The sequence below is a fragment of the Eptesicus fuscus genome, chromosome 16 (genome assembly GCF_027574615.1).
Source record: "Eptesicus fuscus isolate TK198812 chromosome 16, DD_ASM_mEF_20220401, whole genome shotgun sequence".
NCBI lineage: Eukaryota > Metazoa > Chordata > Mammalia > Chiroptera > Vespertilionidae > Eptesicus > Eptesicus fuscus.
In genome coordinates, this window is record NC_072488.1 from 64,763,666 (window position 1) to 64,790,732 (window position 27,067).

Genomic DNA, 27,067 nt, shown 5'->3' on the forward strand with positions numbered 1-27,067 from the left:
TTTCAGTCTCATGTAAATCCTTACTGATAAGATAGTTTGCCTGTTACTGGAAATTGCCTGCCTAAGGGCTATAGGTGGATCCCAAACCTGAATAAAAGGGATCTCAAGGCCAGAGCAAAGCGGAGTCCTCCCTTGGGCTTCCGCCTGGCCCCCAATTCCCAAATTAGTGTTTTCTTATCTTGTCTCTTTCATTTGTGTGCGGCCTCCTCAAGAGCCTGAACCCTGAACCTGAACCCTGAACCATGCGGGACGTGGGGGAACACTCACAACTAGCGCCTTCCACTTGGGACCTCTGGAGGGGATGATTTTGCCTAGAGCGAATAAAGGAAGAATTCACCGAAAAGGTGGGGAAAAATTCACCATATAGGTGAGGGAAATTCACCACATGCAAAGCCCATGATCAGCTGCAGAAGTCGTGATCTGTAAGTAGGGTGGGGATGTCTTTTTCAGCCAGGCTAATGGGGCAGAATTAGGTTATAAAGCAAACTTTATTACGTTATTATAGAGTTTTGGTTTGCATGCTTAAGGAATTAAAGTTTCAGAAGGTATTCTCTTACAGTTTTTGCTTGATGTTATAGAACATAACCCTTGGTTTTCTGAAAAAGGTACATTAGATCTTGAATGTTTGGCAAAAATCTGGTCAAAAGGCAAAATTATAAAGAAATTTGAAAATCAAAAGGTACTTCTTTAAATCAGGCTGAAAAAAGAGTGTCGTGGTCATCTTTAATGTGGTTTCTTGTTCAAATTAAAATCTTAATTTGTATTTGGAATCTAAAATCTGTAATAAGAAATGAAACCCCGCTGCTGAAACCACCTCTGGTGTGGAGAAATTCAAAGGTGGCAGGAGAGGGCGGAGCTATTGGCTCTCCCGCAATAAGATTACTTAAAGTTTTGTTTAATTTTTTATTTTTTTTAAATTTCCTTATTGATTAAGGTATCACATATTTGTCCTCATCCCCCCATTCCCATCCCACCCCCCTCCCCACATATGCCCCCGCCCCCCTGTTGTCCTTAACCGCCGGTTAGGCTCATATGTCTGCACACAAGTCCTTTGGTTGATCTCCCCCTTTATCCCCACCCTTCCCTACCCTTCCCCCGAGGCCCGACAGTCTGATCCATGCCTCTTTGTTTCTGGGTCTGTTCTTGTTCATCAGTCTATGTTGTTCATTATTTCCCCTAGATGAGTGAGATCATGTGCTATTAGAAATACACTTATAAGAACCGAAAATGAGACAAACAATAATGGTTATGGTGGCAGGCAAATGAATCGGTCTGTAGTGATTTTCTTTCTGGGCCAACAGTTCTTTTGAGACCCAATTTCAATGTCCAACAGTTCCTTATGTGTACATGTCAGCACTGACATTTCAGTTCTGGATGGTGGACAAATGGTGGTAATGCAGGTCTGACTCTGTCTGGTTCGGTCCTGGGCAATCTGCAGTGATGCACAGCTGCTAACTGCTAGTATGGGAAGGCCACGTCAGCGTCTTCCTTCTCTGGACTGTTTCTCTTCTGTCTTCATGGCTGGAGTAGTCCTGTCGATTCCTCTCTTGCTAGAATCCACATGGTCTCGGAGTTGTTTTCTGAAAATATACAAACATATTCTCGACCAAAAGTTAATAAAGGAATATTTTCTATAAATTTGACTGGGGATCCTTTTTCAATTTTTGCCCAAATGATTTTCCTCTGGCTTGTTTTGTCACCTTGTGTGTTTTTCATGGGTGTCTTGCTTTTAGCCTTACAATTAATTTTCTAAAGTATTAATTTTCTAGATGTAATTTACTTACAGGATATTTTTCCTTACATGATATTCCTCTACTATCCCCTCCTTTTTTGATTTAAATGTTAGGAGGCTTTTGAAAATTTTATAATGTAGTCTTGATGGCTTTTAAATTTTAATTTTTTGCACTATAATATTACTGTTTTAGGTTCATTATATGGTACACAATTTTATCATGAGATGAAGTACCAATAAAAATTTTAGTTGACACTTTAGGAACACCTTTTTGTCCAGTACAATTATTTTTTCTAGAATATTCACTTGTTTCAACTAGCCAATTTAAATTTGCCTGAAAACTTGACTACTATTTTACTGTCAAATTTATTACTCTAACAATAATCTTGTTTTACCCTGTAAATATTGGTGGAAGGGATTATTTGCCTTCTTGAGTAGGTCCTGAGCATTCCTGGTGGTAGGCTGGATTTAGATATCATAAACCCACTTCCCCACAACATGGGTACAAGACAACTCAAACAATTCTTGTTGGAGTGAGAGGGCAGCTGCTGTCGGCCAAGTCTCTGTTGGTCATCTGGGTCCTGATCTGAGCTGGGTATGGGAAGCACGAAGCAGCCATGGGGGCAGGAGACCTCCCTCAGAAGGGGCTAGGATTCAGGCCCCTGCAATGTTTGGGGGGTGAGGGTCTGTGCCCCACCTCTGTTGATCCCCAAATTCTCTCCTGATGGCCCCTCTGCGACTGTGCCTGTCTTAGGTTGTTCCTTCCTTGAGGAATCTTACCCGTCTCTCAGGTAACCAGCCATCCTCCGGGGCCAAGCAGGGTGATGAGAGGTTCAGTTTTGTCTCCTTGGTAGCCTATGCCCCCGTGGCCTCCATGTCCAGCTCCTGCCTTGGGATCCCCTCGCCTGCTTTAAAGTTTTGTTTAAATATTACCGAAGAACATCTTATGATAACCAAATTTTGGCAAAGATAAGCTTAAGTGCTAGTAATTGCTTTGAAAAGTGAAAAAGGAAAAAAAAATTAAGATCTGTCTTTATCTATTAAGCATGAAAAGATACGTGGCCAGGTCTGTTACTGAAACTTCCCCCAAAGCAAGCAGGATGTGGGGGAAGGGAGACACGTGGAAATCCAATATGGACACCCACTGTCCCAGTATGCTAATTTAAAGTCACCTTTCTCTCCATGAAAAAGTTTTAAAAAATTTAGAAATGTGTCTGGGATTTCTGTGCTCTTGGGGAGAGAACCTGATTTAAAACAAATGCACACAACTGTCCAATTTTTGGACATAATGAAGTATGGTAGCAACCATACTTAGGTAAAAACTGCTGTTTGAATTTTAACCCTGCTATTCTGGCTTCTGTACACACTTGCTTGCTTGGACAATAGGGTGGTCACCTCAGCTTCCAGACTGAGACCTGGAGACACAGAGGTCACTTTCCTGTGCCTGTGGACCAGGACGACAGGAGATGGATTCCCACTGACTCAGTAGCTCCAGGAGTAGAAACTGTAGATATCCTTTAGAGATTACTGACTCCGCTTGGGTCTGCTTCTGTAAAACCTGCTTTCCCAAGATAGGGCCACATTCCAATAATGTCCAGCAGGGGCTGGGAACCCCCCTGCGGGCTGTTCCCAGCCTTTAGAATTTAGAATTTAGAACAAAGGAAAATCTTTGTGGTTTGGACCTTTAAAAGGACTGCCTACACCTGGGACAGTGCGGTCGTGTGGACTCCACCTGCGTGTGGTGCTCTCTCGGCCGTCCTGGCCAGTTCAATAAATCCTTGCCTGCTTTTTTAATCAATCAGCAGCCTCCGGTGGTCTTATTTTTGATTCCAGGGTTCGACCCCACAACAATACTAGATAGGTTTTAAGCTGAACTTGAATCTCTGCAAAAGCTACAGAAATGAAAAACCCAAGACTGTTTTTTTTCCTGAAAAAAGAAAAATAGCAGATTTGACCAGGGAAAAAATACAGGCTGGCTTCCCAAGGCAATCTCTAAGGGGAAAAAAATGTGGCTCTTTTAAAATTTCCCACCCAGAGGCAAGTAACCAGGAGGAAGTAGATAGCAAGTTTGAATTTGAATAGCTACAGGTTTGTTTCTTGACTTCGCCAGCAGAAAAATTATGGTCGTTTTAAAAAGTCAAGCCTCCGCTAGGCCAAAAACTTGTTTCACTAGCCAAAAACTGTTTTTCCATAGGCTGCAAACTCTTAAAGAAAAAAATGTGGCTTGTTTGAAATTAGGCTTCCAGCTGAAACTTCTCAGGACAAGGAATGTGGTAATTTGCATTTGAATAGCTACAAACTTCCTCCAAACTCCTTTGGCAGGTAAAAATTTTAGAAATTTGCTTCCTTATGAAAAAATTTAGAGGATAGAATTAAAGCTATTGATTGATTATGTCTTGTATTTTTGAAATTTATTCTTAAAAATATAAAGTAATGCTAAATATTTGACTTGCCAGCTCTAAAAGTTCGAAGATTCAAATTGAATTGGGAGAAAATGTAATTGTGGTAACTAAATGCCTAAAGTATAGAAATTTATTCTTGAGAAAATAAATTTTGTGTTTTCTCTGAAATAATTAGGAATTCAAAATATGTTACTTATTGGTCTAATTAAAAAAGAGGATTAATTCTGTGATCCAGTTTAAATTTAATTGATATTCTTTAAAATAATTTAAATATATAATCTTTAAATCATATTTATATATTTGATCTTTCCAAGTTTATTTCAAGGTTTTGGCCTCTAAGAAGGGCAAAATAAAGTAACAATATATTTCCTAAATACAGCCAAATTTTTGAACAGCAGTAGAATTTCAAGAAAGACAGAAGCCCCAAGCAGCCTGCATTTTAAATAGGCTGGGGTGGGGCAGCATTTGTGCTGTGTGAATCAGACCGATAAGTTTACTGAATTTGCTTGCTTTGCTTTTTTAATAAAAATACCTACTTAAATTACTTTATAAATTAGCTTTTTAAAATATAATCAAGGTCTCATATGAATTAAGCTAAATGAAAAGCCAATATTTTTATAAAAAAATTAATCCTAATAAAGCCACCAGAAACAGCTAGTGAGATTTCTGCTTGTCTGCAATATAATTTTGACTGTCTATCTTTTAGGAATTTTGGTTTTCTCTTCCCTTGTTTATTGTGAGAATAAACATACCATCTTTTCTGTCAAAGAACAGTTTAGACAGCTGCCCTTTTGGACTGCCTGACTTGGCAGCTGCCATTTTGGCCACATGGCTTGCCACTCCCCTGGGGGCTGCCATCTTGAAACAGCAAAGGCCAAACCCTCCCTTTGAATAAGCCAATGTTTTTGTAAGCAATTTGATTAAGTCTTCTAAGAAAGTTACTGAGACCTCCCATGATCCCTCTGTATATGCAAATTAGCCAAAATGGGATGCTCTTTAAAAGTAAAATTCTAGTTTAATAAAAAGGAGACATTTTAAAATTTTGAAATCTCTTCCACTAATATTCACAGTGTAAACTAAGATTGTTGTTAAAGTGTTAAATCTGACAGTATAGAGCAGTCAACCTCATTGTAAAGTTACTTGTAATATAGCTAGCTATTCGGCAATATCTGCCAGTGTTAAGCAGCAGTCCTGTAGGTTTCTTGGTGTAAAGAAAGACAAAGATTTTTAAATGAAACTCTGTAGCCTGGAAATTATTTTGGAAGGAAATAAAGAGAGGTTTTCTTCAAACATCTGAAGAACTGTAATTAAAAGTCAATATGTTTGGCCTCTTAAAGAAAAGTAAGTAATCTGTGTTCTTGCCTCCCTGACAAAGCTAATGTAAAGTTACTCAAAGACTAATTGCAATTAATGTTGTTTATTGTCCATAACCTAGGACAAATGAAGTTAAAAAATAAACCTTATTTCAGATTAATTTGAATTGGCTCATTGAAATAAGTGAATATTCAAGAAAACTTAATTGTACTGGACAAAAAACAAACAAACAAACAAACAAAAAAACTGTTATTGAAGTAATAATTAAATAAAATTTTTATTGATGGTTCATCTCACAGTAAACTTGCTTAACATGCAATAAATCCAAAGCAGTCATGTTTCTGTGCAAAAATTAAATTAAAAGTTATAAAGACTGCATTGTAAAATTTCCAAAAGCCTCCTAATATTTAAATAAAAAAGGGGGGACTAGTAGAATAATATCCTGTAAGAGAAATATCCTGTAAATAAATTACATCAATTTTTTTTACTTTAAAAATTAATTTTCACTTGTAATACTTCTAATAGCAAGACACCCATGAACACACATGGTGTCAAAATAAGCCAAAGGAAAATCGTTTGTGCAAAAATGAAAAAGGACCCAAAGTCCAAATTTATAGAAAAGATTCTTTTATTAACCTTTGGTTGAGAATATGTTTGTATATTTCCAGAAAACTCCAAGACCATATGGATTCCTGCAACAATGGATCCCAGAGAGAAACTGACCAGACTGCTCCAGCCACAAAGACAAGAGGAGAAACAGTCCAGAAATGGAAGACGCTGAAGATGCCTTGACATACTAGCAGTCAGCAGCTGTGCATCGCTGCAGGTTGCCCAGGACCAAACCAGAGAGAGTCGGACCTGCATTGCCACCATTTGCCCACCATCCAGAACTAGCACATCATTGCTGACATGTACACATAAGGAACTGTTGGACATTGAAATTGGGACTCAAAGAACTGTTGGCCCATAAAGAAACTTACTACAGACTGATTAATTTGCCTCTCAGCATAACCAATATTGTTTGTCTCATTTTTGTTCTCAAATGTTTATTTCTAGTCTGCAGATGCAAGATTTTTTAAGGAAAAGAAACGGGAGAGATGTTGGAAGCTGCCCATTGCCTTCACTAGCAGAAAGAGGTGGACAAGGAGTCCGGAAGGCTGGTCAACCTTGAGGCTCTGGCAAGGGTCAGAACCATATACCCACTGTCTGATGGAGACAAAGGGAGCTGAAGCAACTTCCACCTTTCAGTCTCATGTAAATCCTTACTGATAAGATAGTTTGCCTGTTACTGGAAATTGCCTGCCTAAGGGCTATAGGTGGATCCCAAACCTGAATAAAAGGGATCTCAAGGCCAGAGCAAAGCAGAGTCCTCCCTTGGGCTTCCGCCTGGCCCCCAATTCCCAAATTAGTGTTTTCTTATCTTGTCTCTTTCATTTGTGTGCAGCCTTCTCAAGAGCCTGAACCCTGAACCTGAACCCTGAACCACACGGGACGTGGGGGGGACACTCGCACCAAATCATCAGGAAAATGCAAATCAAAACCACAATGGGATGTTACTGCACACCTGTTAGGAAGACTTTTATGAAAAAGATAAGAGGTTAGTTTTGGTGAGATGTGAAAAAAGGGAACCCTGCCCTCTGTTGATGGTAAGGTAAACTGGTGCATCCGCATGAAAAATAGAATGGAGGTTTCTCAAAAAATTAAAAAGAGAACTATCATACGATCCAGTAATCCCACTTATATCCAAAGGAAGCAAAACTATTATCTTAAAGAAATGTATGTACTTTCATGTTCATTGAAGCATTATTGATTATAGCCACAGTATGAAAACAATGCAAATCTCCATCAATGGATGAAAGGATCAAGACAGTGTGAGTTATATATCTATATCTATATCTATATCTATATCTATATCTATATCTATATCTATATCTATATCTATATATCTATATCTAATATCTGAATTATACCTAAGTATAATGGAATATTATTCAGCTTTAAAAAAGAAGTAAGCACTGTCACTTTTGAAAGCATGAATATCTGGAAATGTATTATGAAAATTGAAATAACCCAGGCAGTGAAAGAAAATATCACATGGTATCACTTATTTGTGAATTCTAAAAAACAAAAAGAAATGTTAAACTCATGTAAAAGTTTTTACCATGAGCTGGAGGTGTGGATAATGGAAAGAGGTCGGTAATAAGATGCCAAGTTCAACTATATGCTGAACATGGCCTGAGGATCTAATATATGACATTAGATGCCCAGTGCACAAATTCATGCACCAGTGGGGTCCCTCAGCCTGGCCTGCAGGATCTGGCCAAAAGCGGCTTCCAGACATGCCCTGAGGGGTCTCAGATTGCAAGAGGGCACAGGCCCCACCAAGGGACCCACAGGTGCATAATCAAGGCAGGGTAGGGAGGCAGGAGGTTGGCCAGCCGGGGAGGGACTACAGAAGGGCTCCAGGGCGTGTCCGACCCATCTCACTCATTCCCAATCTGCTGGACACCAGCAGCAAGCTAACTTACCAGTTGGGGCGTCTGCCCCCTGGTGGTCAGTGCACATCATAGTGACTGGTCAACCAGTTGACTGTCTTCCCCCTGATAGTCAGTGCATATCATAGTGAGTGGTTGAGCAGCCTTAGCATATCATTAGCATATTATACTTTGATTGGTTAAACAGACAACCGGACACTTAGCATATTGGGCTTTTATTATATAGGACTAGAGGCCCGGTACAAGAAATTCATGCATGGGGGTGTTTCTCAGCTTGGCCTGCACCCTCTCCAATCTAGGACCTCTCAGGGGATGTCCAACTGCTGGTTTAGGCCCAATCCCACAAGGACCACTGGCTCCTAACCACTCAACTGCCTGACTGCCTGATTGCCCCTAACCACCTCTGCCTGCTGACCTGATGCCCCTAACTGCTCCTCTGCTGGCCTGATTGCCCCTAACCGCCTCTGCCTGCTGGCCTGATCATGCCCTAACTGCTCCCATTCTGGCCTGATTGCTCCCTAACTGCTCCTCTGCCAGCCTGATCACCCCCTAACTGCTACCCTGCCAGCCTGATGCCCCTTTTTGCCCTCCCCTGCTGGTCTGATCGCCCCTAACTGCCCTCCTCTGCCAGCCTGATCACCCCTAACCACTTCTGCCTCAGCCCCTGCCACTGTGGCTTTGTCCAGAAGGACGTCTGGAAGATGTCTGGTCCGATTAGCATATTACCCTTTTATTAGTATAGATAGTAGTTGGAAACACTGTAATGAAATTTAAATTTGCTAATATAGTAGGACTTAAATGTTTTCACCAAAAACTTTTAAAATAAAATACAGAAACAAAAATTTATAAAGTGAAATTCATAATTATATCTGGGCATTCTAATATTTCTCTCTATATAAGAGAGAAAACAGATTAACAAAAATAATCAAAATATAGAGTATTTACACATCATTATCAATCAATTAATTTAATTAGCCTTTATGGAATGATATATCTGATACTGCATAATAGCACTATATTCAAGTGTACTTGGAACATTAATCAGGATAGGTCATATGTTAGGTTATATAATGAGTTTTAATAACTACAAAGGGCTAAAAATATACATATATGTTCCCTAATCACAATGTAATTAAATTTTAAGTAAGTAACAAAAATATAGGAAATACACAACTACTTAAAAATTAAGACATTCAAAATATCTCATAAGAAATGCTATTAATAAAAGGCTAATATGCAAATTGACCGAATGTGAAAGGACTGGTCTCTATTAAGTACACTGACCACCAGGGGGCAGATGCTCAACAGAAGAGCTGCCCCCTAGTGGTCAGTGCACTCCCACAGGGGGACTGCCGCTCAGCCAGAAGCTAGGCTCACAGCTGACGAGCACCGTGGAAGTGGCGGGAGCCTCTCCCGCCTCTGCAGTAGCGCTAAGGACCTCTTGGGGGATGTTCACTCGCCGGCTTAGGCCCACTCTCCGCCTAAGCCAACAGGCGGACATCCTCCAAGGCTTCCCGGACTGCAAGATGGTGCAGGCCAGGCTGAGGGACCAACCCCCCTCCCAGTGCATGAATGTTGTGCATTGGGCCTCTAGTGAAAAAAGAAATTAGAAAAACACTATGTACCAAAATTTGAGTGTTAAAACTAAAGCAGTGATTAGAAGAAACTTTATGTTTGTATTTTTTAAAGTTTTAAAATAATCAATCTAAAATTCCATTTTAAGAAGTTATAAAAGAAAATTAAAGCCAGAATTAGCAAAAAAGAAACAATAAAATTTATTATAAATAAATGTAGTGAAGATGGACAAGCAGTAGAGAAAATAAATGAAATTGAATTTTGAATTTTTGAAAATAAAATTGATGAGTCTCTACTTACACTAAATAGATTAATTAGAGGAAACACAACTAATATCAACAAAATCACTATTAAAAGTGGAACTAGCCCAGCTGCCGTGGCTCAGTGGTTGAGCCCCTACCTATGAATCAGGAGGTCATGGTTGATTTCCAGTAAGGGCACATGCCTGGGTTGTGGACTCGATCCCCATTGTGGGGTGTGCAGGAGGCAGCTGATCAATGATTCTTTGTCATCATTGATGTTTCTATCTCTCTCCCTCTCCCTTCCTCTCTTAAATCAACAAATATATATTAAAAAATAAATTTAAAAAGTGGAACTATAAAAACTGATAAAAATATTGCATGCAAATAAATTTGATGATTTGAAGAAATGGACAAATTTCTGGAAATACACAAATTCCCAAATTTGTCACAAGAAGAAGAAAATTCCATATATCAGTTATTTTCCCCATTAGGACTATTGGCAATATCTAGAGACATTTTTATTTGTTTCAACTCAGGAAGAGATAGGTGTTACTGTATTTCATAAGTAGAGAACAGACATGCTCATAAACATCTTTTTATCCTACCTAATAATAGACAAATATGCAAATTGACTGCACCTTTGCTACGCCCAAGCCACGCCCACCAACCAAGCCATGCCCACCAACCAATCAGGACGAGTATGCAAATCACCCCAACCAAGATGGTGGCTAATTTGCATATCAAGACAGCATAGAAAGAAGCCAAGAGCTGAAGAAGGGAGCAAAGCTGAGGAGAAGCAAGCAAGCTGGGGGGAGAAGAAGGGAGGAGTGGAGGTGGGGCCGGGGGAGAAGGAAGGAGAGCAGGCGGGCTGGTGGAGAAGGGAGAAAAGCAGGCAGGCTGGCAGAGAAGGCGGGGCAGGGGAGAAGGGAGGAGAGCAGGCGGGGCAGGGTAGAGTGCAGCAGGAAACCCTATTGCAGGATTTTTCCTACAACGGGATGCTAGTTCTGTAATAAACAAGACAAACTTCCACAAAAAGAATTATTGAGCCCAAAGTATCAATTGTATCAATGTTGAGAAATCCTTTAGTATACCTATCTCAGTTAAACATTTTAAATTGTTAATCAAGAACTTTTTGCAAAGAAAATTCCTTGGTTCAGTTGACTTCACTGTCCAGAGTCATTTGAACATTAGAGGGAAAATTAATACAAGTGTTACACAAACACAAAAAAATAGAGAAGGGAATATTTCTTTCCCAAACGTATTTTATGAAGCCAACATTCCCTGATACAAGAAAACTATAGAGCAATATTCTTCATGAATATGGATGCAAAATTCCTCAACAAAATACTAGCTATCATAATAACAACATATTAAAAGATTTATACAACATGACCAAAAGGAATTTATTCCTGGAATGAAAGGAGGAACATGTGAAAATTGATTGATGGAATGAACCACATTAATAGAATGAAGCAAATAAAACACACAATTATCTTAATTGAAGCAGAAAACGCATGTGTCAGAATTCAACATCCTTCACCATGAGAACATTCAACAAGTAATAGAATAGAACTTCAACATGATAAAGGCCTTATATGAAAAATCCATAGCTATTATCATACACAATGATGAAAACCTATTTTTCCTCTGACATCGGGAACAAAACAAGGATACCCACTTGTATCATTTCTATCCAACATAGTATTCGAAGTTTTAGCAGGAAAAATTAGGCAAGAACACAAAATAAAAGGCATCCAAATTGGAAAGAGTGTAGTAAAATCATTTCTTCTCAGATGATATGCTCTTATGTGTGAAAAATCTAAATGTTCCATACAAAAAAGTATCTGTTAGATCAAATAAATCATCATAATTACAGGATACAAAACCAACACAGAAATATCAGTTGCATTTTTATACACTCATAATGAAGAATATAAATAGAAATCTAATGAAACAATTCCATTTATGATAACATCAAGTGTATAAAATAAATAGAAATAAATTTAAACAGGTGCCAGGAGACTTGCACCCTGGAAACTATAAATTGTTGTTGAAAGAAATTAGAGAAGACAAATAAGTGGAAATAAATTCTATGTTCATGGACAATAAGACTATTTTTTTACATTTTAGATGGTTCCCTAAACATAAAAACCATCGTTTTCTTAAGTCATTGGGTATTCTCAGAATGGGAATGACTTCTGCTTTATGTTCCCCTATTTAATAATAGGGCCTATTATTAAACTTTTTTTACTTTAAAAAACTAAACTTTTTAATGCAGAATAGTTTTACATTTACAGAAAAATTGAAAGTACAGGTTTCTTATATACACCATATCAAATTTTCTGTATTATTAATATATTAGTATGACAAATTTTATAGCTAATGAGCTAATATTGATACATTATTATTCATTAAAGTCCACATATTATTCAGATTTCTTGAGTTTCTGCCTAATGACTTCTTATGTTTGCATCACATTAAGTCTCACTTCTCCTTTGGCTCCTCTTGATTGTGACAGTTTCTCAGACTTTTCTTGTTTTTTCATAATGAGCATTTTATTATTTATGTTAAAATATATATAACATATAGTTATGGTTTATAACCTTTTCTAGTGTACAATTTAGTGAAATTAAGTAAATTCACAATGTTGTGCAAGTGTCATCAAAATTTTCAGCACTTTATCATTATCACAAATGGAAATTTTGTACCTATTAAACAGTAATTCCCATCTCTACCTCTCCTCAGCCCCTGGCAAACTTCTATTCTACCTTCTATCTCTATGAATTTGCCTATTCTAGGTAGCTCATAAAAATTGAATCACAGAATAATTGTCCATTTGTGTCTGTCTTATTCCAATTAGCATAATTTTTTTTCAAGATTCATTCATTTTGCAGCATGTATTAGAATATTCTTCTTCTTTAAAGTTGAATGATATTCCCTTGTATGTATATACCACAATTTATTTTTGCAATCATTTACTTGTGGACCTTTTGGTTATTGTGCATAATGCTGTTGTAAGTATTTGTAATCCCTCCTTTCAATATTTCTGATATATGCATAGAAGTGAAATTACAGAATTATATTGCAATTTTATGTTTAATTTATGAGGAACTGTATACACCTTGCATAGTTTCTGCAATATTTTACATTCCCACCAGCAATCCACAAAGTTCCAATATCTCCACATCCTCACTGACATTTGTTATTTTCTGCTTTTTGGAGAATAGCTATTTTAGTGAGTATAAAGTATACCTTATTATAATTTTAATTTTAATTTTAATGTTTCTAATGATCGGAAATGTTGAGTATTCTTTCATATGCTATTGGCCATTTGTACACCTACTTTGTAGAAATGTCTTTTTCAGTCCTTTGTCCATTTTTTGAGTTTTTTTGTTGTTTTTGAGCTTTAGATCTTTATAGTCCTTAAATAGTAGGTCTTTATATATCCCTTATCAGTTATGTGAGTTCCAAATAGTTTCTCCTTTTATCTAGATTTCCTTTTAACTACCTTACTAGTGTCCTTTGATGCATAACATTTTAATTTTGATGAAGTCCAATTTACCCATTTTAGCTTTTATTGCCTGTGCTTTTGGTGTCATATTCAAGAAATCATTGCCAAATTAATGTCATGAAAAATTTCCCCTGTGTTTGCTTCAAAGAAGTTTGGCATTTTAGCTCTTATGCTTAGGGTTTTTATCCATTTTGAGTTAGTTTTTGTATATAGGGTAACACTTTATTCTTCTGCATGTGAATATCCAGCTTTCCAAGTATTGTTCGCTAAAAAGACTATTCCTTCCCCAGCTATTGGTCTTGGTACCCTCATTTGACCAAATATATGGTGGTTTATTTTTGAGCTTTCTATTCTTTGGTCTTGTTCTTTATGTCTGTTTCTATGACAGCTACCACAAGGCTTGATTATTATTCCTGGTTCTTATATTTTAATATTCAGTAGACTTTTTAAAGATGCTTAGTATTTTTGGCATATTTTTATTTAATAAATGTGGTAGTCCATCTCCTGACAGTCCATTTGAGATGCACATTTACTTGAAAATAACTCAACACCAGTAAGAAAAATAATCCAATTACAACATGAACAAAGGACCTGAATAGACACTTCCCCAAAGGGGACATACTAATGCCCAATAGACATATGAGAAAATGCTCAAGGTCACTAATCATCAGAGAGATGCAAATTAAAATGACAATGAGGTATCTCCTTACACCTGTCAGAATGGCTACCATCAATGAATCAACAAACAAGTGCTGGTAAGGATGTAGAGAAAAGGGAACTCTAGTGTACTATTTATGAGAGTGCAGAATGGTACAGCCACTGTGGAAAACAGTATGGAGTTTCCTCAAAAATTTAAAAATGGAGCTGCCTTTTGACCCAGTGATCTCACTTCTGGGAATATATCCTAAGAATCCTGAAACAGCAATCAGAAATAATATATGCACCCCAGTCCGGAAAGAAGATGGCGACCGGCAGGAAGGTAGGGAGAGAGAGAGTGTGAGTGAGGAACCCATAGAGGAGAGTGTAGACGTGTGTGGAGTGTGTGTGTATGAGCTAGGGTCAGTTAGTTTCTGCACGTCTTCCAAGGGGCTGCCTAACCGGGCAGTCCTAGACGGCGGAGCCCCGCGCACAAAGCGGACACATCTTGGCGGCTGGTGCGGACGCGGAGACCACGCCATCTTGAGAAACAGAGCTGCCTGAGACTCGGATCCTGGCTTCTGACACAAACCAGGACCCTGCAGCCACTGGGGACAGAGAACTGCTATCACAGCTTCAGACCAACGAACAACAAGAATCCAGACTTCCCGGCAGAATTCCGTGAGTCAAAGAGCCTATCCCCCTCCCCGCAGGTGCACAGACAGCGCCATTTTAACTGATAGACCCGCCCCTCGCCGTAGCCACAGAACTTTGCTCAGGGACTCGCTCCCCCTCAGGGAATTTGGCGCGTGCGCGGGACAGAAGCAGCTCCCTGTTGGGAAAATCTGTCAGTGCGCACAGAGGGCTCCCCTTCAGAGAATTTGGGGGAATTTGGCTTGCAGGTCACAGCTCCCCCTTCGGGGAATCTTAGTGCTTGCACAGAGGGGCTTCCCCTTTGGGGAATTTGGCGCGCAGGACAGACTCCGCCCCCCTTCCGGGACTCCGGTAGAGTGCACGGAGCCAGCTCACCTTCAGGAAATTAAGAGTGTGCGCCCTAGCCGATTTGGCTCAGTAGAGAGAGCACACACAGGACACAGCTCCACTTCAGGGAATTTGGCACGCCGGACACAGCTGCCTGGGATCCCTGACTCACAGCGCATCCACACTAAGAGCCAGCGACCCCAATTGTTGGTGCATACACACACAGGGACCCTGATTCTCAATGAGAAACCGCACAAGGCAACAGAGACTCTGACACTCGAGTCTTGGTGCAGAAACAGGGAAACTCTGACTCCTGACACATGCTAAGGATCTCATTTTCGGCACATACCAACAGTGTGGTGCAGACAGGACCCCTGATTCTAAGTGTGCACACGAGACCACACGGAACACTGGGGACACTGACCCTGGGCAAGTCTGGTTCCCACCAACCAAAGGCAGCCACACGTCCTAGTGTCAGAGCACTTCAGTGAAACTCGGGTGGAGCGAAGTCCCCACTGCACACGACCCAGGTCCACGCAAACGGAAGCTTGAGCTTTCTGGTGATAGCCAGAATGGGGAAATGAAATAACTCACAGAGGAAAGAAAATGTGGAGTCGCCAAGAAAGGAAATCAGTGAAACTGAAGCTTGCGACATGACCGAAAAGGAGTTTAGAGTAATGGTCATGGAATTTATACATCGGATGGATGAGAAAATCAACAACTTATGCAAGAATCAGGAAGAAATGAAAAGTGATATAGCTATAATCAAAAACACCATGGAAAGTTTCAACAGTAGACTACAAGAAGCAGAGGACCGAATTAGTGAGTTAGAAGATCAGGTACAGAAACAAGCTCAATCTGAACAGCAATTGGAGGAAAGAATTAAAAAGCAGGAGGAAAGCCTAAGGGAGCTTCGGGACAACATGAAACGAAGTAACGTATGTGTAATAGGGCTGCCAGAAGGACAAGAAGAGCAGCAGGGATTAGAAAATCTATTTGAAGAAATAATGACAGAAAACTTCCCAGATATGGGAAAGATAAAAGTTACGCAAGTACAGAGAGTCCCAAGCAGGATCAACCCCAAAATACCCACACCAAGACATGTCATAATTTCAATGGCAAATATAAATGATAAAGAGAGAATCTTAAAGTCAGCAAGAGAGAGACAGAGAGTTACCTACAAAGGAACACCCATCAGATTGTCAAATGATTACTCAACAGAAACACAACAAGCTAGAAGTGAATGGAAGGAGGTATACAAAGTGTTGGAAAGCAAAGGACTGAATCCAAGAATACTATATCCAGCAAGACTATCAATCAAAATTGAAGGGGAAATCAGGAGCTTTGCCAACAAAAAAAGGCTCAAGGAGTTTATCACCACCAAACCAGCAATGCAAGAATTGCTAAAGGGAATACTGTAAAAAGAAGAAATAAACAGGTAAGAAGGAATACAGACACAAAAATAGATATGACTACAAACAAATACCTTTCAGTAATAACTTTAAATGTAAACGGACTTAATGCTCCAATCAAAAGATATCGAGTAGCTGAATGGATAAAAAAAACACGACCCATATATATGCTGTCTACAAGAGACCCACCTCAGAACAAGAGACTCACACAGATTGAAAGTGAAGGGATGGAAAAATATCTTTCAGGCAAATGGAAATGAAAAAAAAAGCTGGGGTAGCAATACTTATATCTGACAAAATAGACCTCAAAGTAAATGCCATAACAAGAGATAAAGAAGGCCACTTCATAATACTAAAGGGAGAAATCCAACAAGAAGAAATAATTCTGGTAAACATATATGCTCCCAATATAGGAGCACCCAAATACATAAAAAAACTCCTGGAGGATTTCAAGGGAGAGATTAATAGCAATACAATCATAGTAGGAGATTTTTTTTTTTTTTCATAGTAGGAGATTTTAATACCCCACTATCACCACTGGACAAATCCTCTAAACAAAAAATCAGCAAAGAAACAGCAATCCTAAATGAATCACTAGACCAGATGAAATTAATTGACATCTTCAGAACATTTCACCCCAAAGCCACAGAATATACATTCTTCTCAAGTGCACAGGGGTCATTTTCAAAGATAGACCATATGCTGGGTCACAGGCAAAGTCTCTTCAAATTCAAGAAGATAGAAATTATATCAAGCATCTTCTCAGATCACAGTGGCATAAAACTGGAAATCAACTACAATAAATACAATCCAAAGAAATCAAACACATGGAGACTAAACAGCATGCTATTAAACAAGGACTGGGTCACCAGAGAGATCAAGGAAGAAATGAAAAACATCAAGGCAACAAATGACAATGAAAACACAACAATCCAAAATCTATGGGACACAGCGAAAGCAGTCTTGAGAGGGAAGTTCATAGCTCTACAAGCCTATTGCAAAAAACAAGAAACAATGGTAATAAATTACTTAACCCTACAACTCAAAGAGCTAGAAAAAGAGCAGCAAGAAAAGCCCACTGTAACCAGAAGGAAGGAAATAACAAAGATCAGAGCGAAGATAAATGACATAGAGACCAAAGAAACAATACAAAAGGTCAACAAAACCAAGAGCTGGCTCTTTGAAAGGATAAACAAGATTGATGGACCTCTAGCCAGGCTCACCAAGAAGCAAAGAGAGAGGACCCAAATAAACAAAATCAGAAATGAAAGAGGTGAAATAACAACAGACCCCGCTGAGATACAAAAGATTGTTACAAAATACTACGAACAACTCTATTCCAACAAACTAGACAACCTGGAGGAAATGGACATATTCCTAGAAAAATATAACCTTCCAAAAATCAATCAAGAAGAATCTAAAGAGCTCAATAGGCCAATAACTATGGACGAAATTGAAGCAGTCATCAAAAAGCTTCCGGCAAACAAAACCCCGGGGCCTGATGGCTTCACAGGAGAGTTTTACCAAACATTCAAGGAAGAACTAAAACCTATCCTCCTCAGACTATTCCAAAAAATTCAAGAAGAAGGAACACTTCCAAGCTCCTTCTATGAAGCCAGCATCACCCTAATACCAAAACCAGATAAAGTCAACACAATGAAAGAGAATTACAGATCAATATCCCTCATGAACATAGATGCCAAAATCCTCAACAAAATTCTAGCAAATCGAATCCAGCAGTACATCAGAAAGATCATACACCATGACCAAGTAGGATTTATCCCAGGAATGCAAGGATGGTACAATATCCGCAAATCAACAAACGTGATACATCACATAAACAAGTTGAGAGATTAAAATCACATAGTCATATCAATTGATGCAGAAAAAGCATTTGACAAAATCCAACACCCTTTCTTGATAAAAACTCTCAACAAGGTGGGAATAGAAGGCTCATACCTCAACATAATAAAAGCCATATATGAAAAACCCACAGCAAACATCATACTCAATGGACAAAAACTAAAACCATTTCCCCTAAGAATAGGAACAAGACAGGGATGCCCACTCTCACCACTCCTGTTTGACATAGTACTGTTAGTATTAGCCATTGCAATTAGACAAGAAGAAGAAATAAAAGGCATCCAAATTGGAAAAGAACAAGTAAAGCTGTCTTTATTTGCAGACGACATGATATTGTACATAAAAAATCCGAAAGACTCCGTCAAAAAACTAATAGACTTAATAAATGAATTCGGCAATGTAGCAGGATACAAAATTAACGCCAAGAAATCTGTGGCCTTTCTATACACCAATAGTGAACTTACAGACAGAGAGACTAAAAAGGCAATCCCATTTACCATCGCACCAAAAAAATTAAGATACCTAGGAATAAACTTAACTAAGGAGGTAAAAGACCTATACTCGGAAAACTACAGGACACTGAAAAAAGAGATAGAGGAAGACTTAAACAGATGGAAGAACATACCATGTTCATGGATTGGTAGAATCAACATCATTAAAATGTCCATACTACCCAAAGCAATCTATAGATTCAATGCATTCCCCATTAAAATACCAATGGCATATTTCACAGACCTTGAAAGAACTCTCCAAAAATTCATCTGGAATAAAAAAAGACCCAGAATAGCCACAGCAATCCTGAGAAAGAAGAATAAAGTAGGAGGGATCTCAATACCAGATTTCAAGCTGTATTACAAAGCCACTGTTCTCAAAACAGCCTGGTACTGGCACAAGAACAGACATATAGATCAATGGAACAGAATAGAGAATCCAAATATTGACCCAAACCACTATGCTCAATTAATATTTGACAAAGGAGGCATGAACATATAATGGAGTCAAGACAGTCTCTTCAATAAATGGTGTTGGGAAAATTGGACAGATAAATGCAAAAAAATGAAGCTTGATCACCAACTTACGCCATACACAAAAATAAACTCAAAATGGATACAGGACTTAAACATAAGACGGGAAACCATAAAAATACTAGAGCAATCCACAGGCAGCAAAATCTCAGACATATGCCAAAAGAAATTCTTCACTGACACTGCCCCTAGGGCGATGGAAGCTAAAGAGAAAATTAACAAATGGGACTACATCAAAATAAAAAGCTTTTTCACAGCAAAAGAAACCATCAACAAAACAACAAGAAGGCCTACTGCATGGGAGAACATATTTGCAAATGGCATCACTGATAAAGATTTAATCTCCAACATCTACAGGCAGCTTATACAACTTAATAAAAGGAAGATAAATGATGCAATAAAAAAATGGGCAACAGACCTAAATAGAATCTTTTCAAAAGAAGACAGAAGGAAGGCCAAGAGACACATGAAAACATGCTCAACATCACTAATTATCCGAGAGATGCAAATCAAAACAACAATGCGGTACCATCTCACACCTGTCAGAATGGCTATCATCAACAAATCAACAAACGACAAGTGTTGGCGAGGATGCGGAGAAAAAGGAACCCTCGTGCACTGCTGGTGGGAATGCAGACTGGTGCAGCCACTGTGGAGAACAGTATGGAGTTTCCTCAAAAAACTGAAAATGGAACTCCCATTTGACCCAGTAATCCCACTCCTGGGAATATATCCGAAGAAACTAGAAACACCAATCAGAAAGGATATATGCACCCCTATGTTCATAGCAGCACAATTCACCATAGCTAAGATTTGGAAACAGCCTAGGTGCCCGTCAGCAGATGACTGGATCAGAAAACTGTGGTACATCTACACAATGGAATACTATGCTGCCATAAAAAAGAAGGAATTCTCATCATTTGCAGCAACCTGGATGGAATTGGAGAACATTATGTTAAGTGAAATAAGCCAGTCAATGAAAGAAAAATACCACATGATCTCACTCATTTATGGATAATAAAGAACATTATAAACTTGAACAAAAAGACAGATACAGAGACAGTAAAGCATCAGACTGTCAAATTTCAGGGGGAAAGTTAGGGAGAGGTGGGGGAGATAAGAGATCAATCAAAGGACTTGTATGCATGCATATAAGCATAACCAACAGATGCAAAACTCTGGGGGGGGGTGAGGGCATATATGGGAGTGGGGTGGGGGGTGGCAATGGTAAGATATGTATACATATAATACCTTAATAAAAAAATTGGAAAAAAAATAAAAGAAATAATATATGCACCCCTATGTTCATTGCAGCATTACTTACAGTAGCCAGGATCTGGAAACAGCCCGTGTCCATCAGTAGATGGGTGGATAAAAAAGCTTTGGTACATTTACACAATGGAATACTATGCAGCAGTAAAAAAGAAGGAACTCTTACCTTCTATGATAGCATGAGTGGACATGGAGACTATTATACTAAGTGAAATAAGCCAGTCAGAGAAATACAAATACTATATTGTGGCGGAGCATGGGAGACTTGGTTAGAAAGTTTGTATGGAGGAAATTCTTTCGGAATTTCCTACGGGAGTTGGCTGAAGGAAACTGCCCCTAATTGTTTCTTGACCTTTCCAAACAAGTCTGTGTACCTGCGGACCCTTGGCTGTTTACCTGAATCTTGATGATGCTTAATCTTTATGCTTAAAGGGTACTGCTGATGCAGTGTTGGGTGTGATAATTGCATCCCTAGTGGTTGGTTTTAGGCTGAGGTTACCCGTGTTTAGCCATTCTCCCAACATCACACAGCCTATTCATAGCCTCTCAGTGTGGATGGATATAGGACACAACATGTTTCTGATCTTTCCATGACCAAGGCTCAGTTTTTTAAAAGTGCAAAACTTTATATCTGCTTTTGGTTAGGTATTTTAACAAATCCTATTGGTCTGGAATGCCTCATGACTCCAGAAGCATGCTCCATTGGCACCATCAGTTTGGGTCCTATCAAGGATGTTTATCTTTCCAGAAACATTCTGTATCTTTAGAAACACTGAAGGATGGAGCCCGCCGCTCTACTCTCCTCAGAAGGCTTCTTACGGTTCTCATGGAGACAAATTTATCACTGCTCTAGAGTAACATAAGTTAGTGTTGGGGACTAACATACAAAAATATGATAAAAAAAAAACCACATTATTTTTTGTTATTTCTGGTAATTACTGTATTTGTGCTTTTAAAGTAAGCAATGGGGAACATTTAGGAATGGGTCATTTTTTAAAAATATATTTTATTGATTTTTTACAGAGAAGAAGGAAGAGGGATGGAGAGTTAGAAACATCGATCAGCTGCCTACTGCACACCTCCTACTGGGAATGTGCCCGTAACCAAGGTACATGCCCTTGACCGGAATCAAACCTGGGACCCTTGAGTCCACAGGCTAACCCTCTATCCACTGAGCCAAACCGGTTAGGGTGGAATGGATCATTTTAAAAGGAAAAGTTCTGTTCTGGTTGTCCATTTGGTAGCTATTAATTATTTATTTATTATCAATTATTTATTGCTTACTTCTATTTGCACTTTAAAATGTACCCATTTTGGAGGGAAGATTACTACAATATAAAGTTGGTTAGCTCCTTTCCTGTTGCACGAGCACGCGCTGTAAAGAAATCTATGGTGGCAGTGACCACACCGGTGTATAGACCGTGAGCTCTCTGGCATATTTACTTTGATCTAATGCAGTTTTGTAAACCAAGAATGTTAACATAAAGCAAGTAAGAAATAAGTGTGCATTACCCTCATGTATTTATTGAACAAAGAGGAATTCTGTCTTTTTCTGTATAATGTGTGTGGAAGCAGGCATGGAAAACAGAATAATAAAAAAACTATATGATGTCTGTGTTTGTTGAGCTTATATTTTAAATAGAGTCATTGTTTAAATATAATCACCAAATAAACACAACATTTCAAGTTGTGTCATGAAGAAAAGAACAAAATGTTTTAAAAGTAGATCGCAGGGACTCATTTTGTCTGAATAAAGAATGAATAAATAAATACTGTGAAACCATTGTAATGTGATTATAAAGACTCATGTCAATAATTGGAAATAACCATTTAAAAACAAGATCTGAATAGGCCAAGATTAGTTCAATTGCTTAGAGTGAGACAGGAAGTTTCATAAGTGCAATTAATCGGCAGAGGGTGTAAAATTAACAAAGGTCATTTAAGGAAGTTGGATGATCTTAATGGTTCTATTCTTCTAAATTGGTCTCCCTTTGCGCAGCATGATTGTTCAGATGTTCTGTGGTCCATTGGGCACAGACCGCAGAGGATGCTGTGATGGAGCTCCCACTCCAAAGACGGTCCCAGTAAGGGACATGTATGTCTGTGCTGAGGTCTTGAGTGGTGGCTATTTTCCTGGTGAGCAGAAATGTGCTTTGTTAGTGTAGGTGCAGAGTTCCCAGGAACAGCATTGATGTCCCGACATACCCTCTTCTATACAGATGGGATCAGCTGTAAGATTAAGTCCTGCTTTTCTTGCTTCTCTCAGATCTATCAATTGCCCAGTACTATTTTATGTTAGTATGGGTTTTTAACAAATGTTAATTGAATAAACGAATACTCATAACACTTGGTAAATAAGATGATAAATTTTATATTAAATATAGGGTTTTTAAATTGATAGTTTATATTTTAGCTTCTGTTCATTTTTATAATGCCAAGTATAACTAAATATAAGTAATTATAAAATATAGGTTAATATGCAAAACTTGTGTAAATCTCAAATATACTTGTCATATAGCATTTTTACATTTTAGCATGTGTATACAGACACATAAGCTCACATACGCAAACATACTAGTACATAGTGTCATTTTAAAATAAGGAAACAGCCATAAGGCACATATAGTTTGAATATCCATATAGAGTATGTGCAATCTCTTTGTTGATAAATAAAAAGGCCAAAACTTTTCTGAAAAACCTGTGTAAAGAATTTTGAAAACCATTGGAGTTCATGGGATTTTTACCAAAACATTTGTAATAAATTCTCAGAGTAAAAAGTTTACACTAAAATAATTAATTTGACCTTCATGTACCCTTATGAACTGAATCTAAATGTCACACATTTTTTCATCATTATAAATTAATAGAATAAATGTATGCATTTACACAGCAAAAATCCAAATATGTAATACATAATGGAATATATAGTATAAAAATCCAAATACATACTCACACAACCGCATACACACACATTATAAAAAACACATAGTCTTCTTTTTATTTGAATACTAGAGGCCCAGTGCACAAAATTAATGCATGGGGGGGGGGGTGTCCTTCAGCCCTGCCTGCACCCTCTCCAATCTGGGACGCCTCGAGGGATGTCTGACTGCCCATTTAGGCCCAATCCCAGTATTATTGGGCCTAAACGGGCAGTCAGATGTCCCTCTCACAATCCAGGACTGCTAGCTCCCAATTACTTGCCTGCCTGCCTTCCTGATTACCCCTAACTGCTTCTGCCTGCCAGCCTGATCACCCCCTAACCACTCTCCTGACAGCCTGATTGATGCCTGACTGCTCCCCTGCCAGCCTGATTGCCCCTAACTGCCCTTCCCTGCAGGCCCGGTCACCCCCAACTTCCCTCCTCTGCTGGCCTGGTCACCCCTAACTGCCCTCCCCTGCAGGCTTGATTGCCTCCAACTTCCCTCCTCTGCTGGCCTGGTCACCCCTAACTGCCCTCCCCTGCAGGCTTGATTGCCTCCAACTGCCCTCCCTTGCAGGCCTGTCCCCCAACTGCCCTTGTCTGCAGGCCCGGTCACCCCCAACTTCCCTCCTCTGCTGGCCTGGTCACCCCTAACTGCCCTCCCCTGCTGGCCTGATCCCTCCCAACTTCCCTCCCTTGCTGGCCATCTTGTGGCAGCCATCTTGTGTCCACATGGGGGCAGCCATCTTGTGTGTTGGATTGATGGTCAATTTGAATATTACTCTTTTATTAGATAGGATAAAGGCCTGGTGCACGGGTGGGGGTCAGCTGCTTTGCCCTCAAGGGTGTCCTGGATCAGGGTGGGGGTTCCCTTGGGGTGTGGAGTGGCCTGGGCGAGGGGCCTGTGGTGGTTTGCAGGCCGGCCATGCCCCCTGGGAACCCAAGCGGAGGCCCTGGGATCTGGAATTTATTTATCTTTTATAATTGAAACTTTGTAGCCTTGAGCAGAGCCAAGCCTCCTGCTGGCTCCATGGCCTCAGTCATTTTTGTTGGGATTTATTTATCTTCTATAATTGAAATGTTGTAGCCTTGAGTGGAGTCCTGGGCCTGCCAGGGTGTGTGGAAAGCTTGGCTTTCTCCATCGCCAGGGGCAACTCAAGCCTCCTGCTCTCTCCAGCTCCGTGGTCACCACCATTTTTGTTGGGATTTATTTATCTTCTATAATTGAAACTTTGTAGCCTTGAGTGAAGGCCTGGGCCTGCCAGGGTGTGCAGAAAGCTTGGCTTCCTACATTGCTGGGGAAACTCAAGCCTCCTGCAGGCTCCGTGGCCACAGCCATCTTGGTTGGGTTAATTTGAATACTCACTCCTGATTGGCTGGTGGGCGTGGCTTGTGGGTATAGGGGAGGTATGATCAATTTGCATATAACTCTTTTATTTAGATAGGATCAGTCCTATGTCCCAAAAATTCTGGACTGAGGGGGTAGAAGCCTGTGACACTTTATTCACTGTGTCTTCCTGTTCTGGCACGAAGATGGATAGACTGAGAAAGAACACTACTTTTACGAATTATTACAGTTCCTTTACCCTTATTTTCTACAGATTCTGTAGAATTGTTTTCCTACTTTCACAACTTTCATTTTCAAACTCCAAGACTCAGTTTTATATATTAAAATCTGTAATATGTGAAGATGATAATGAGATTTTATGGCATAACCAAAGAAACATTGCAATTATTTTTATACAAATTAATATTTATTGAAATATAAAATGTGGCTTATAATTATTTATTTTCAAAACAATTCATTTAAAAAATTCAAATTGATTTTAGTATTTGTTTATACTTACGTTTTAAACTAGAGTCCTGGTGCATGAAATTCGTGCATGGGATGGGGGATCCCACAGCCCGGCCTGTGCCCTTTTGCAATCTGGGACCTCTCAGGGGATGTCTGGCTGCTGGTTTCGAGGTTAGAAAAAAACCTTTTGAGAAAACAAAACAAAACAAAACAGAGGCCACTCCAGTGAGGTGGGTTCTGAGAAACTAAGGTTAACTTTCTGCATGAAGATTCGCCAGGCCAGGCAAGAGGGGAGGAAGGAGTGAGTGTGTGTGTGTGTGTGTGTGTGTGTGAGTGAGTGTGAGAGAGAGAGAGAGAGAGAGAGAGAGAGACACCCCCCCAAAGACTCCAGACTCTTCTGTTATAAATCACAAAACTTTGCTTTCCCCACATTTATCACATGTCTAAACACAAACCATTGTGTACTTCAAGGAACATGTGTTAGGGAAGGAAAATGCAGCCTTAAAGCAAAGGGTAGGGGTGTCAGAAGTGAGTAACTCCTCTTGTCCCCCAGCTGAAACTCCTCAGGGGCCTGCCTTTGAGAATCCACATTTATCCCTTGGTGTGTGGGAGGTTAGGGAGCGCAGCATTATCCTGGGAGGGGAAGGTCACGGGGACTGTACCCATGGTACTCGCCCCAAGTTTCATTTCCTCACCCTCCCAGGTTGCTTTCCATCCTCCCCCCCCACACACTGACCCAGTTAATGGGGTCAGAGGTCTGCAGCTGGACGCCTCCAGCTGGAGAGCACGCTGGGGGCTGGGTGGTCCAGCTCCGAGGCCCCTGTGTCAACGCCCCCTCCTCCAGCTTCCCGCCTGCCGGCAGCAGCTCAGGGTGTGCTGCCCCAGCTTGTGCAGCAGACTCAATCCAACTGGGTGTGGGGAGAGATTGGGTGGCTCAGTGGTGGGTGGCTCCACAGCTAGCACCTTTGAATTGCACGCCGCTGGGGGGAAAAGAAAAGCCCCTCCATAAACAGGTTTTTCAAAAGCCTTCAGGGACCCAGAGGTTGGCAGGCCGGGGCCTTCCTTCCCCTGACTGCCAGCAGCTGCCCCACCCCTGCCTGCACCTGCCTTGGCCTGGTGCTGTCCATGTCTGCCACCACCCACCCCAAGTTTCCTGTTCCCCATCAGGCAATCAGTGCCTGCTGGCTCAGGGGAGGGACCAGGAGGTTGGCCAGCAGGCCCCGATCAGGTGATCAGGGTGGTCAGTGCATGTCATAGTGACCAGTGGTTCTGGTCATTTGGTCCTTCCGCTGTAACAATCGCTTAGGCTTTTATATATATAATAGCCACAGTGATAGTTTATAATAATGATCTGTTGTAAGATACTCTGGAACTTAATATTTCTAGCAAAACCATAATTTAGGTAAAATTTAATTAAAATTATTAGGAGGTGACATTACATTAGAATATTTAAAGCAACTGGCTCTAAATTCTGTATTCTTGTGTAGATAGTTTTGTTCAATACACAATAGACAAAAACACAATGCTTTTAATTAATAACACTTTATCACCCATCAAAAGATATTTATCAGTGTCTGCTCCAAGCACATGTGATAGGCTTCCTGTGTTTCTAGTTATTATTATTTAGTCAGTATTCTGCACAACATCTGAGAAGTCAATGGAATCCTAGGCACTTAATTGCATAAGGTGAGTTATATGTTAACATGGGAAGCCAACAGAAAGGAATAAAGCTCTTGTAGTGAGTTGAAAGACTAGGAAAATGAAAAACAAAGATGTTTAAAGAGTTAGAATATTTAAGCTCATTATTTCTTTTCTCTCCCTCTGTCCATTCTGACTGGTCTCTTTGGAGATCTTTCCTCACCAATGGACATCTTTAAGGAGCAATCCTTCAT